The sequence below is a fragment of the Suricata suricatta genome, chromosome 1, assembly GCF_006229205.1.
Source record: "Suricata suricatta isolate VVHF042 chromosome 1, meerkat_22Aug2017_6uvM2_HiC, whole genome shotgun sequence".
NCBI lineage: Eukaryota > Metazoa > Chordata > Mammalia > Carnivora > Herpestidae > Suricata > Suricata suricatta.
In genome coordinates this window covers 158,416,305-158,423,173 of record NC_043700.1, presented here as the reverse complement: position 1 = coordinate 158,423,173, position 6,869 = coordinate 158,416,305, and the positions used below count along the sequence as shown (strand labels likewise).

General features: G+C 38.8%; 1 pseudogene; it reads left to right on the top strand.

The window, feature by feature from the left end:
* Positions 1–1,532: 1,532 nt before the first annotated feature.
* Positions 1,533–1,655, top strand: LOC115302972 (annotated as a pseudogene).
* Positions 1,656–6,869: the final 5,214 nt, after the last annotated feature.

Sequence of the window (6,869 nt, the reverse complement as noted above, 5' to 3'; positions counted from 1 at the left end):
GACTCAGGGCTCGAACCCACAAACCATGAGATCATGACCTGAGCCAAAGTCAGACCCTTAACCAACTGAGTCATTCGGGCACCCCTTACTGCAAACTTAAATCCTCTGCAATCTGTAGAGATTCTTTTGACTAAAGCCTCTAGGTGCTTTTTTTGACGGTTGTTTACTTTTTTCATATTCCTAGTTCAACTTTAAAAGTATTTATTCCTCATATTCTTTACTCTAGAAGTGACCATTTCTTTCCTTCAGAGTAAAAAAGAAATAAAAAAAGTTCCACAAGAATGGCGCCTTGGTGGCTCAGTCACTTAAGTGTCTGACTCTTGATTTTGGCTCTGGTTATGATCTTATGGTTTGTGGGATTGAGCCTTGAAGTTGGGTTATGGCTGACAGTGTGGAGCCTGCTTGGGATTCTCTCTCTCCTCTCTCTCTGCCCTTCCCTCTCTCTCCCACTCTCTCTCTCTCTCTCTTTCTCTCAAATAAACAAATAAAGAAAAAATAAAATTCCACAACTGCCAAAGAGAAATAAGCACAAAACTGACTGATACTCCTTATGGTAATTCACTTTCAGATAAATGAATATTTATGAGGTGTTTCATGAATCTAAAACCAATGATAAAAATCAGGTATATTAGAATGGGAAAAATAATCAGCACTGTACAAATAATAATTTACAAAAAAAATCAGAGAAGCAAAAATTAAAGTAAGAATCAGGTGGTAAAGTAAAGTGATTTTCTAAAAGACAAATGAAGTCACAAAAAAATTAACTCCCTTAAGGAATAAAGATCTGTTTTCCTTTACATTCTTGCTCTTAGAAGTGCACTCTCTGGGATTGTTTACAAATCCTTTAATGCCTATATAGACATTTATTTCCACCAATGTCCACCATTGTTTCATTTCCTGTCAGCACCTAGTTTTCCTTTTGGAGAACGCCCTGCTAAAGTTTGAGAGCCATGTTGTTCTGACCAGAATGACAGCACATCTTCTGGGAGAAACACTGCAATAACTAAGGTATCCTATTGTTGCCCTTTACTTAGCTACTGTTGTACATTTTGGGTTCTGACACTTTCTTAAACACAGAGCACATGAGTCTTAATCTCAGGGTCATGAGTTCAAGCCACACGTTGGGCATGGAACCTACACATCCAACCTCATGCCTCCCCATATTTTAAGAAGATAAATATTGGGGCACCTGGATGGCTCAGTCGGTTAAGCGTCCGACTTTGGCTCAGGTCATGATTTCATGGTTCGTGCGTTCAAGCCCCACATCAGGCTCTGTGCTGACCGCTAGTTCAGAGCCTGGAGCCTGTCTTCAGATCCTGTGATTCCTTCTCTCTCTGACTCTCCCCTGCTCACGCTGCCTCTCTCTCGCTCGCTCTCTCTCTCTCTCTCTCTCAAAAATAAATAAAAACATTTAAAAAACTTTTTAAAAAGAAGATAAACATTGTACATTAAAATCCATAATAAATTACTTATTTAGGAACTTAATAATTGATTCAAATTTTTAATCAAGTACGCTCTTTAAGTGAAATACAGGCTTTGTACAATGGCAGTATTGCAGTCAATGAGGTTTATCCAAGGCGCGATTATTGCTAATTGACAACTTTAGGTGAAATACAAATGCTCACTGATTTAGCCTTTGGAAAAAGACATAGCTTTCATAGTTTTACTAGTGAAGATTTGTGCTTCCAAAAATATTATATTCCAAAGAGTGCAGCCATTTTTGGGCACTCCCTGTGGTTTTGAAAGTTACACGCCTGAAAGACATAGCAGCCAGGCTCTTCATGTGTGACATAATTTGGCGCATGAGTAGCACATCATTTCAGCAGGTCCAAAACTTCAGGCTAGGTCATCAAACAGGTTTTTGAATATCCAAGCAATAAATAAAGGAATGCCAAAGGCAAGTCACTTCAGTTATTTCTAAATCCCTGAATCAATAAGTTTTATGGAGGAATTTGTGAACCAGAAGCTTTGCTTTTAAGGTTTTTTTTCTTTTAAGTTTATTTTGAGAGAGAGAGGAGAGAGAGAGAGAGAGAGAGAGAGAGAGAGAGGAGAGAGAGAGAGAGAGAGAGAGAGAGAGAGAGAGCGTGCATGAGCGAGCGAGAGAGCAGTATAGGGAGGGCAGAGAGAGAGAGCAAGAAAAAGAGAAGCCCAAGCAGGCTCTGCACTGTCAACATGGAGCTGTATGTGGGGCTCATACCCATGAACTGTGAGCTCATGACTTGAGCGGAAACCAAGAGTTGGATGCTGAATGGCCTGAGCCACCCAGGTGCCCTACTCCCACCTTTTTTTTTTTTTTAATCATAAAGACTAATATCCCATGAAGCTAGAAAGTAGTTGCATTGGTCTTCAGATGTAAAGGCAGTCAGAAGAGTCTCACTGGGGGCAAAACAAAACACTGCCTCTTCCCTTGTATTCTTAATCTTATAAACCAATATATGAAATCTGTGATGAATGAAGACCACAGACCAGTTCATCCATTTCAAGTGTGAAATAGGAAAATCTTTTTTGTTTTTTTTTTACTTTGGTTTTGTAAAAGTTGCCTTTTTCACATTCAATTCTCTTTTCAAGGCAGGCTAATTTTATCTTTTAGATAAATATATTTCTTTTCCATCCACCTGACCACTGCCCTAAAAGGCCGTCATAATTTATGTCTCAAACCTAACTTCAGACTTAACTGCTAACCTGCCTTCAAGCAGCTGTTAGAATGGCCTACATGAAACACTAACTAGCCATGTTATTCCCCTTGCTTGAGACCTTTCCAACCGAGCAGTCGCTGTAACTAGCTTCAACATGAAGGTCAAGCTCCTCCTTCCATGGGCTGGCTTCTGATTTCTTTTCAAGCTTCATCTGTTTCTCAATTCCTGCAACCTACAAGTTCTAGATGTTTTGTACATGTATCATGCCTTTGCTCACATAGGACATAGAATGCCACCCTCCACTTCCTTCTCAGCCTGGCTAAGAAAACACCAACTTAGGTGGCGTAATTTTGTGGCCAATGGAATGATATTGAAATCTATCAGAGTCGTGTTTGAATGTCCCTTTGCTACATACTGTGTGTGTGAATTCAAACAAACTGTTACCCTGCTGAAGCCTGAGTTTCCCCATCTCTAATGAAGGAAATATAATACTGATTGTAGCGTTGTTTTGAAGGTTGAGAGAATATTAATAAAATGCTTAGACAAATATGTGGCACATAATAAGTCCTTATAAATGTGTATAAATTCACTTGCCACATGAAGAATTTTCTGAAACCTCCACCCCCTAACTGTGGAAGGTGCCTCTTTATCTTCTAATATAACAACCTGTCCACATTTCTATCATAGCAATTACAACGTTGTAATACAATTATCTTTTATGTAATGGCTTTCTTCCCTTCATTGTGAATCCTTTCAGTACCATAACCACATCTATTTCATTTTTGCACCCCTGAATTAATACTGTGCTCTGGATACTTACCAGAATTTCTAAAAAATATAAACACACACCTCACATACTGTGACTGTGAACTGTTCCTCTCATTTCCTTAAAGAGTATCCTACTTAGTGTGTCAAATTCTTTTCTCAGCTATTTTATTTCCTACCCTTTGACTTCAAAAACTCCCACAGGTTTTATCATCATCTTTTTATATATGGTTTATAAAAGTCTAGCCCTGAACCTTTTTCCCCAGGCTCCTGTTGGGTACTGAATATCTAAGTGTCACATTGTAGTAAACATCAATTACACTCTCCAATATACCAAAGCTAGAAAATGGGAAGTCATCCTGGACTCCTACCTCTTTCTACCTCAAATTAACCCTGTTAATTCTATCTCCAAAATATCTACCAATTACTCTTTCATCTGTATTGTTTGCCAGTGACTCATTCAGGTCCTTAGCGTGTCTCACACAGATTATAAAAATTGGAGTCTCTCCTCTCTGTTTCCATTTCTGTTTCATCACTATTTTCTTTCCTCTTCAGTCTATTTACACACCACTGTTAGAGTAGGTCTCTGAAAACAAATACAAATAAAACACATGTTTCTTCCTTGCATATAGTACAATAGCTTCTGCAAGATAATGATGAAATGCTAACTAGCAAGACCTTTTGCAAAGTTCTTCACCAACTTGACCGAAATTGTTTTTTCCATACATATCTCCTGCCACTTTTCTCCCTCTTTCCTCAAATACCTTCAATGTTGTAATACAAAAACATTTATAAAACCCTAATTTGAAAATACACGAAACTCTACATATTATCACAGATTTTTAAAACTGACTTAAAAAATGAATGCTAAAGCTGTTATTTTTACTGGAGACACACGGTGGCACCAACTTAGCTGCCTGACAGCAGTTTGGAGGTCCTTTGTTTACGTCCCCTAGATATGCTTCTAAATGTGTGCAAGCACTTGTAAGGACTGCTGTGATGTCCTTTTAAACATTATTAACAGGATGCTGGTGTCAAAATGCTTTGCAGTAACTTGAGGCAAATTTAGAGGTGCTAAAATTATTTGTGTATTATGATTTTCTTTACTATTCCCTTTGTCATGGGCTAGTGTCCCCCCAACCTCCAAATTCGTATGTTGATGTCCTGACCCCAGTACACCTCAGAATGTGACTGTATTTGAAGATAAGGTCTTTAAAGAGGTTATGTAGAATGAGGTATTTAGGGTTGGCCCAAATCTAAAATGACTGTGTGCTTATAGGAGGAGATAAGGACACAAAGAGGTACAGAGGGAAGGCTGTGGAGACACAGGGAGAAGACAATCATCTCTTAGCCAATGAGAGAAACCAGCCCTGCTGACACTTTGATCTCAGACTTCTAGACTCCAGAACTGTGAGAAAATACATTTCTATTGTTTAAGCCAACCAGTTTGTGGCACTTTGTTTTATAGCCCTAGCACACTAATAAGCTCTTCACACATGGTTTAAAATACATGCATGCAATATGCATAAATACAATAGTTGTGGATGGATGTAATATGTAAGGATGTCATCTCCCTATTATATATTCATGGGGAAGATGATTCTTGATTTACGCCAGATTTTAATATTGTGAGCTCTTCAGTAAAGTAAAATGCTACTGTCCCAAATCTTGCCCAATTCCCTCTACCGACCATGAACTCAACAGTTCGTATGTTTTTACTCTAATGGAATGGCTAAGGGTGCAGTCTCTGGAACTAGACACTTTATCACTAACTGGCTAATTGTGGGCAGTTTCTTAAAAAGCCACATTTTTCTCAGATGTCTATAAGAAATAGTCACAAGAATATCTGCATTAAGGGGCCCTGTAAGGCTTAAACAAGCTGATAGAAACAAAGTGTGTATAGTAGTACTGAGAACACAGTGCGTGCAATTATGCTGTCCGTAATCCCTTTGCTTGGTTAAACTCGAGTATTACTTTTTATCTTCAGAGGAAAATACACCTCCCCTTGGAAACTTTATTGACTCAACCTCCCCTTTCTTCCCAGATTGAAAACTAAATAAATTTGTACTGTCAAAAATATTGCAGAGGGATGAGCTTTGGTTTCAAATACAGATTTTTACATTTACCTATTATGTGATTTCAGACAATTTGCTTAATTTCTTTGAGTTCTCATACCAAGCACAGTACCTAACACAACAAATGCTCAGTGAGTATTTTTCCAGTGAGTCCGTACCTGTGGGTTTGGGAATGTAGCCTCAACCCAGTAAGACAGTGCAGTGTTCCCAGAGTGTGGGACTAGTGGAGGCACGAAGATGATTTTAGGGGACACAGACATGGCGTCAAGAACACTGAAATCACACAGAGAAAATTCTTTCAATTTTATTTCAATAATGCTAATTAGGTCAAGGAGAAAAATCTTTGTTTAGTGCTATGTTTCTGAATTCTTCTCTAATGCCTGCCAATCTATGTTTTCAACCAAGAGAGATTCAGAGTCTTTCACAGGTAACATCTTAGAATTGAATCACATTTAAAAAAAATTAATTACTTATTTTACCGTTTTATTTTAATTTACGACAGGTCTTAGTTCTTTTTCAATTTCCGTTAATGATACAAATTTATCGTTTAAAATAAATTATCAAAGGTAATTTGATTTAAATAAAAATATTAAGTATGTAATAGAAGTATGATGATGTAGTGAAATCAATGAGAATAATGTTCAAATTACTGCAGTTTGGGCAACACTGATTTCATTAAAGCACCATGACTAATCGTATTCATTGTACTTCAAGGTAGCTGTCGTTTATTCTCTTAACAATGGTGACAGCAGTAATTAGTGTTGTAACAAGTACTGTTTTGATTAATAGTACTCCAAGAACAGACCAGAACCAAATACAACGGTGAACTCAACACATGCTGTTATCATTCTTCTACACAAACACTAGACAGTCCAAAAAAAAAAGGGGGGTGATAGTGGGGGTCACACAGTGGTCTCATTATCTCTGATCATTATCACCCACCTTAACTTAGCCAGAGCTCTGCCCTCTGCAAGGTCAGTATTTGTTGAAATCGTAACTTGAAGATAATGGAGACTTCTGGGAGTTCAGGGTGCAACTTTTTTTTTTTCCCACCTTCCCTTTTGGCCCAAACTTTCCCAGGATGTTATTGCAATCAATTTTATCACGTGTTTCCTTACCGGTGCACTAAAATGTTTGCAATATCACTAACAGCATGCGGTCTCTATTCCGACTTTCAGACTTCCATAAACGGTTGCAGTGTTATTTGCCATGTGGTAGGAAGCTGCAGGTCAACTGGGTTTGGAGCTCGGGAAGTACACTGATCGCGACAGCGCTTTCCCTCACGTGACCTCCTTACAGCCTCCCGTGCAGGCACGCCGGCGTCACGACGTCGTGCGACGTGCAGGCGCCGAACGCCGGCGCTGCGTCCCCGGCGTCGCTCCGGAGCCACTGG